This window comes from Nicotiana sylvestris, chromosome 10, assembly GCF_000393655.2.
Source record: "Nicotiana sylvestris chromosome 10, ASM39365v2, whole genome shotgun sequence".
In the NCBI taxonomy this organism is placed as follows: Eukaryota; Viridiplantae; Streptophyta; class Magnoliopsida; order Solanales; family Solanaceae; genus Nicotiana; species Nicotiana sylvestris.
Genome location: NC_091066.1, coordinates 84,161,701 through 84,170,100, shown reverse-complemented (window position 1 = coordinate 84,170,100; position 8,400 = coordinate 84,161,701).

Here is an 8,400-nt window from a genome sequence, read left to right as displayed (position 1 = left end):
CAACCCGACCACAGTGCCGTGGAATTATCAAAAGACCTTGGTGATGTACAAAGGAAAAGAGGTCGTGGGAGAACTTCCAGAAAATACTTTCATTAGAGGGTACTCAAATACCCAAGAACTGAACAACGCCACACAAAGGCGCTTTCCTCCGAAGAAGCCTGTGAGTGTTGAAGAGGCGGAAGTGTTCTTCCAACAAATGAAGATGCCGGATTACGAAGTGATAGATCAGCTGCGCAAGCACCCTGAGCAGGTGTCCATGCTATCATTATTGACAAGGTCGGCCGAGCATCAAAAGATCTTACTAAAGACCCTGAATGAGGCATATGTGCCGGTTGAAACCTCGGTTGAACAATTAGAGCGGATGACAGAAAGATTCTTCGCCGTCAACCAAATCTCCTTCAGCAAGAAAGATCTACCCCCGGAAGGAGCAGCACACAACAAGGCTTTGCATTTAACAGTCAAATGCGAGGACTACTATGTCAAGCGGGTAATGTTGGATGGAGGTTCAGGCGTTGACATTTGCCCGCTCTCCACGCTACAGAGAATGGAAATTGGGACCGGAAGAATCCGACCCAACAATGTCTGCGTAAGAGCTTTCGATGGTATCAAGAGAGACACCATGGGAGAAATAGACCTGCTGCTGGTCATAGGACCAGTCGAATTTCGAGTCACTTTCCAAGTGATCGACATGGACACATCTTACAATTTCCTCCTTGGCAGGCCTTGGATCCATGCGGCAGGAGCCGTGCCTTCTACTCTTCACCAGATGGTGAAGTTCGAGTATGAAGACCAAGAGATCGTGGTCCATGGGGAAGACAAACATGCCATTTATCGGGACCCATCTATCCCGTATCTTGAACCAAGAGAAGGGAGCGAGCATACGGTCTATCAAGCTTTCGAGGTGGTATTGGCAGAGCAGCACGAAGAGGGAGTACCTTGCCCCCAGCCTTTCTTGTCTAACGCTTCGGTTATGGTGGCCAAAGAGATGATCCGACACGGATTTAGGCCAGGGAAGGGGCTTGGACGAACCCTTCAGGGAATGACGGAACCCATTACTTTACCAGTCATCAAGAAACCTTTTGGACTAGGTTTCAAACCTACTCCAGCAGACGAAAAATGGGCAAAGAAAAGGAGAAATGAGGGCTGGAAGTTGCCTCAACCACTGCCGGATTTACATGCGACTTTCGTCAGGCCAAGGTACGCTGAAGAAGAAGAAGATGAGGTCTTCACAGCTGAGGAAATCGAGGAAATATGTGGGGCAATGAGGGAAATGCTCTACGAGGTCCACATGGTTCAACCAGGCGAAGGCACGAGCACTGCTGAGATGATGTACATGGGGCCAAACGCCAAACTCCAAAACTGGGAGATCACGCCATTCCCAACTAGACGGAAGTCCGGGTAGACCTGTCCTGCCACCTTTCCTGTATCACAAGTTATCTCCGGGACATGACTTGAACGTTTTCTTCTTTTCAATTGTTGTTCCTAGTTGTAAACGTTGTTGTCTTCCAATTTTCCAAAGAAAATATACAAAAAAAATCATCATTGCTTTCCTATTCTTTCTTTGTTCTGATTTTTATTAGTTTTCCTTTCATCTTCCTTTTCAGTCCTAATAATGCGGCTTTAAATATGACATGCTTGCGGACTTCACGCCCAGATCACAATGAGCTATTTAACTGCGAATTAATGAACCCAGAACCAGAATATGATGCGGAAGAGGCTTTTAGGGAGATAAACCGAGAGTTGGAATATTTTGAGAATAAACCTAAGCCGAATCTAAATGACACTGAACCGGTAAATTTAGGAACCCCGGAAGAAATCCGGGAGACCAAGATAAGCATTCACACGGACAAGAAAACGAGAGAGGCGATAATTCAACTTCTTTTCGAATTCAAAGACGTGTTTGCTTGGTCATATGATGACATGCCGGGACTAGGTGTCGATCTAGTGGTTCACAAATTGCCGATTCATCCTGATTGTCCTCCGGTTCAACAAAAGCAACGAAAGTTCAAAACCGAGGTCAGTGACAAAATTAAAGAGGAGATCACCAAGCAACTGAAAACAGGAGTGATCCGGGTAGTCCAATATACAACATGGTTGGCGAATGTGGTTCCAGTACCGAAAAAGGACGGGAAAACTCGGGTATGTGTAGATTACCGAGATCTGAACAGAGCAAGTCCCAAAGATAATTTCCCGCTGCCCAACATCCACATCCTCGTTGATAATTGTGCCAAACACGAGATACAGTCTTTTGTAGATTGTTATGCTGGGTATCATCAGGTACTGATGGATGAAGAGGACGCCGAGAAAACCGCTTTCACCACGCCTTGGGGCACCTACTGTTATCGGGTCATGCCATTTGGTCTAAAGAATGCTGGGGCTACTTACATGAGGGCCATGACCGCCATTTTCCATGACATGATGCATCAGGAAATAGAGGTGTACGTGGACGATGTAATAGTCAAGTCCAGGACGCAGGATAATCACATCCAAGACTTGAGGAAATTCTTCGAGAGGCTAAGGAAGTATGACTTGAAGCTAAATCCAGCCAAATGCGCTTTCGGAGTTCCGTCGGGTAAACTTTTGGGTTTCATCGTAAGCAGGAGAGGTATCGAGCTAGATCCGACTAAGATAAAATCTATCAAAGATCTACCTCCCCCGAGAACGAAGAAAGACGTGATGAGTCTTTTGGGCAGGCTGAACTACATCAGTCGGTTTATTGCCCAGCTGACAAGCACGTGTGAGCCCATATTCAAGTTGTTAAGAAAAGATGCGGCGATTAAGTGGACAACGGAGTGTCAAGAAGCCTTTGATAAAGTCAAAGAGTACCTTTCGAATCCCCCAGTCTTGGTCCCTCCAGAACCAGGGAGGCCACTTTTCTTGTATCTGACAGTCTTGGAGAACTCTTTTGGCTGCGTCCTCGGGCAACACGACGTAACCGGGAAAAGGGAGCAGGCGATCTACTACCTGAGCAAGAAATTCACCAGCTACGAGGCCAAATACACTCTGTTGGAAAAGACATGCTGCGCTCTCACATGGGTTGCTCAAAAGCTGAGGCATTATCTCCAAGCCCACACTACATTCCTCATAAGCAGGTTGGATCCCTTGAAATATATATTTCAGAAACCAATGCCTACTGGGAGACTGGCTAAATGGCAAATCTTGCTTACGGAATTCGACATAGTTTATGTCACTCGCACGGCAATGAAAGCCCAGGCGTTAGCAGATCATTTGGCCGAAAACCCGGTCGATGAGGAATACCAGCCATTAGATACCTACTTTCCAGATGAAGAGGTAAACACCGTAGAAGTGATCTCGGAGGAAGCTCATGTTTGGAAGATGTTCTTTGACGGAGCCGTGAACGCCAAGGGTATAGGGATTGGGGCAATTTTGATCTCACCTGCCGGTCAGCATTATCCCGCCACAGCTAGACTTCGTTTCTTCTGCACAAATAATACAGCTGAATATGAAGCCTGCATTATGGGCATACATATGGCAATCGATCAGGATGTCAAAGACTTACTGATTATGGGAGATTCTGACCTGATCATCCGGCAAGTTCAAGGCGAGTGGGAAACTCGGGATGTCAAGCTTATCCCATACCGACAACATGTAGAGGACCTCAGCAAGCGCTTTACCTCAATAGAGTTCAGGTATATTCCGAGGTGTCACAATGAACTGGCAGATGCACTTGCTACTCTGGCTTCTATGCTACCCTACCCGGGCAACGCCCACGTCGATCCTTTGGAAATCCAAATCAAGGAAAGACACGGTTACTGCAGTGTAATCGAGGCGGGATCAAATACGCAGCCTTGGTACCATGACATCAAGAGGTTCCTGAAGACGCAAGAATACCCCGAGCACGCTACTGGAGATCAAAAGAGGACCATTAGGCGACATGCAAGTGGTTTCTTTTTGAGCGGTGAATTGTTATATAAGAGGACTCCGGACCTCAATCTCTTAAGATGTGTCGATATCGAGGAAGCGAGAAAGATCATGCACGAAGTACACGCAGGTGTGTGTGGACCTCACATGAACGGGTATGTCTTAGCGAAGAAGATCCTTAGAGCAGGTTATTACTGGATGACCATGGAAAAGGATTGCTTTAGCTTTGTCCGGAAGTGTCATCAGTGTCAGGTGCACGGTAATTTGATTCATGCACCTCCCACGGAACTGCATCCCATGTCCGCACCTTGGCCATTTGTCGCTTGGGGCATGGACGTCATTGGACCAATTGAACCAAAGGCTTCGAATGGACACAGGTTTATACTGGTTGCCATCGATTACTTCACAAAATGGGTAGAAGCTGTCACTCTCAAGTCGGTCACCAAGAAAGCTGTGGCGGATTTTGTACACTCAAATCTTATATGTCGCTTCGGTATTCCTGCGACTATCATTACGGATAACGCAGCAAACTTGAACAGTCACTTGATGGGAGATGTGTGTGAGCAATTCAAGATAACACACAGGAATTCCACTCCTTATCGGCCAAAAGCCAATGGTGCTGTGGAAGCTGCAAATAAAAACATCAAGAAGATTTTGAGGAAAACAATACAAAGTTCCCGACAGTGGCATGAACAGTTACCTTTTGCATTATTGGGGTACCGCACTACGGTACGCACATCGGTGGGAGCGACTCCTTATCTTTTGGTTTATGGGACCGAGGCTGTAATACCGGCAGAGGTAGAAATCCCTTCGCTTCGAATCATTGTCGAAGCAGAAATCGAGGACAGCGAGTGGGTTAAGACTCGGTTAGAGCAATTGACGTTGATTGATGAAAAGCGGATGGCTGCAGTTTGTCACGGACAGTTATACCAACGAAGGATGGCCCGTGCTTACAACAAGAAAGTCCGACCCTCGGAATTTCGAAGTAGGACAATTGGTACTGAGGCGTATTCTGCCGCATCATGAAGAAGCAAAAGGAAAGTTTGCCCCAAATTGGAAAGGCCCATACATCGTAAGGAAAATATTGCCAAGAGGAGCATTGTATTTAGGTGATATCGAAGGAAATGACCCCGACACAGCAGTAAATGCAGATGCAGTCAAGAGGTACTACGTCTAAATCATACTCCAGTGGTCCTGACACGTTTGAGAATGGCGAAGGTTTTATCCCCCACTACTCCCAAACACTACCCAATCCTCTCTACAAAAAGAAAAAAGAAGAAAAAAAAAAAAAGAAAAAAAAACAAAACAAAATTTGATTGAGGCCTGAACTACGTTTGACTTGATTCCGAAAGGATACGTAGGCAGTCACTCCCTGAGGTTCAGTCACACCAACAATAAAATCCCATCCACCCTGAAATTGAAAACCGGGGCACGTCGAGCAGTTGAGAAGTTAGTATCACTACCTCTCTTTACCAAACACAAGCCTTCAAATCAATTACCAAATATGGTAGGGAATCAATAAGCGTCACAAACGAAGACCATCACACTCTAAATTGAGAGAGATAAAATGAGAGAGTCTCGGCGGTGAAAACCTTCGGGCACCACGAGGCGACGGGAGTAGAGAAACCAAAATGAGAGAGCTTGTTTAGTAAAAACTCGCAAAGAGTGCTATCAAGCGATGACAAGAAGAGAAATGAGAGAGGTCAGCCAGCGAAAACCCGCAAAGGGCGCTGTTGGCTGAAAAAGAATGACGCCACCCCAAGAAAGTTTTGGCAGAGTGCCACCAGTTTGGAATCACAGATCCGTTCTGGTTCAGGAAAATGCAAGCTCTTAGAAGATCAGACGTCCAGTCCAAAGAGCATGTCATGTCATTTAAAGCCAGCGTTATCTTCCTCAGATAAGTCTTTCTCGTCCCAAAAAGGGTATTCCTTTTTTGATTTGTTTTCCCCTTCCTTTGTGTCTTTTCGAATCCCTTTTGCATTTTTAACCCCGAGTTCAGGACACACCGAAAAGGACAGGTGGCATGGTTTGTTAGCACGGAATCCCGTCTCATGGAGGAAAGCGCCTCATCTCGTTGGTATGATTGCCCAAGCATGATTGAATCATGACGTTTGATGGTGTTTCAGAGTAAAGAGGAAAGGGAGAAATCTTGAAATCCTCCCCAGCAAGGCCGCCTTCGGACAAATCCCCACAGAATCTCCCCCTGTACAAATCCCCACAGAGTCTTTCCTTTTATGCAAACTCCCACAGAGTTTCACCAAAAAAAAAAAAAAATATCCCCGTTGAAATTTCATCAGCACATCCCAGCGAGTCCTTTTGTAAATATTCCCCAACAAGCTTACCCCAACAAACCATGGGAAACCCGTTTTGAAACAAAAACCCAGCATACCCCATTGTACAGAATCTGCACAAAGAATCCGATTGTAAATATTCCCCCCACATAGCTTCCTTTTGTACAAATCCCCACAGAATACCTCCAATAAAATCCCCGTTGAGAACCTCCAAGCGAAACGGGACACACAAAAAAAGAGAAAAGAAAAAAAGAGCCTTACGAGGCAAATCATCACAGAATCTGGAAATACAAGCCCGAGCGATCTAAAGGGTTTCGGCATATGAATCAAATCAACGACGGGACTTCGCAACAGAAATGAAGACGCAACAAAGCAACCGGGAACGATCATGGTCACCAAACCGACCGTCATTTCCGAACTAACAATTGTTCTTTGTCTGAAAAGTTGAAACAGGTGTAATCCAAGACAACCGTGCAAGAAGCAAGTGTCGCCCAAAGAAGAAGGTACATGGGTACAAGAAATATTTTAGCAATAAGGAATTCACTCAAAAGGTAAGTTTCCACGAAACTCCCTTTTATCTTATACTAAAATAAGAAAATTCACAAAAAAAAAAGAGGTCGCTTAGTATTCTCGAACTTTGTCCCCAGCCAATCAGCATTAGAGTTTTAAACTCTGAACTGAGCTTTTCCAGGCAATCAGCATTAGGGTTTTAAACCCTGAACTGAATTTTCCTTTCAGCCAGCATTAGAGTTTTAAACTCTAAACTGAGTTTTTCCATGCAATCAGCATTAGGGTTTTAAACCCTGAACTGAATTTTCCTTTCAGCCAGCATTAGAGTTTTAAACTCTAAACTGAGCTTTTCCATGCAATCAGCATTAGGGTTTTAAACCCTAAACTGAACTTTTTCCTTTCAGCCAGCATTAGAGTTTTAAACTCTAAACTGAGCTTTTCCATGCAATCAGCATTAGGGTTTTAAACCCTAAACTGAATTTTCCTTTTAGTCAGCATTAGGGTTTTAAACCCTAAACTGAACTTTTTCCTTTCAGCCAGCATTAGAGTTTTAAACTCTAAACTGAGCTTTTTCCATGCAATCAGCATTAGGGTTTTAAACCCTAAACTGAATTTTTCTTTTAGTCAGCATTAGGGTTTTAAACCCTAAACTGAACTTTTTCCTTTCAGCCAGCATTAGAGTTTTAAACTCTAAACTGAGCTTTTTCCATGCAATCAGCATTAGGGTTTTAAACCCTAAACTGAATTTTCCTTTTAGTCAGCATTAGGGTTTTAAACCCTAAACTGAACTTTTTCCTTTCAGCCAGCATTAGAGTTTTAAACTCTAAACTGAGCTTTTCCATGCAATCAACATTAGGGTTTTAAACCCTAAACTGAATTTTCCTTTTAGTCAGCATTAGGGTTTTAAACCCTAAACTGAACTTTTTCCTTTCAGCCAGCATTAGAGTTTTAAACTCTAAACTGAGCTTTTCCATGCAATCAGCATTAGGGTTTTAAACCCTAAACTGAATTTTCCTTTTAGTCAGCATTAGGGTTTTAAACCCTAAACTGAACTTTTCCCTTTCAGCCAGCATTAGAGTTTTAAACTCTAAACTGAGCTTTTCCATGCAATCAGCATTAGGGTTTTAAACCCTAAACTGAATTTTTCTTTTAGTCAGCATTAGGGTTTTAAACCCTAAACTGAACTTTTTCCTTTCAGCCAGCATTAGAGTTTTAAACTCTAAACTGAGCTTTTTCCATGCAATCAGCATTAGGGTTTTAAACCCTAAACTGAATTTTCCTTTTAGTCAGCATTAGGGTTTTAAACCCTAAACTGAACTTTTCCCTTTCAGCCAGCATTAGAGTTTTAAACTCTAAACTGAGCTTTTCCATGCAATCAACATTAGGGTTTTAAACCCTAAACTGAATTTTCCTTTTAGTCAGCATTAGGGTTTTAAACCCTAAACTGAACTTTTTCTTTTCAGCCAGCATTAGAGTTTTAAACTCTAAACTGAGCTTTTCCATGCAATCAGCATTAGGGTTTAAACCCTAAACTGAATTTTCCTTTTAGTCAGCATTAGGGTTTTAAACCCTAAACTGAACTTTTCCCTTTCAGCCAGCATTAGAGTTTTAAACTCTAAACTGAGCTTTTCCATGCAATCAGTATTAGGGTTTTAAACCCTAAACTGAATTTTCCTTTTAGTCAGCATTAGGGTTTTAAACCCTAAACTGAACTTTT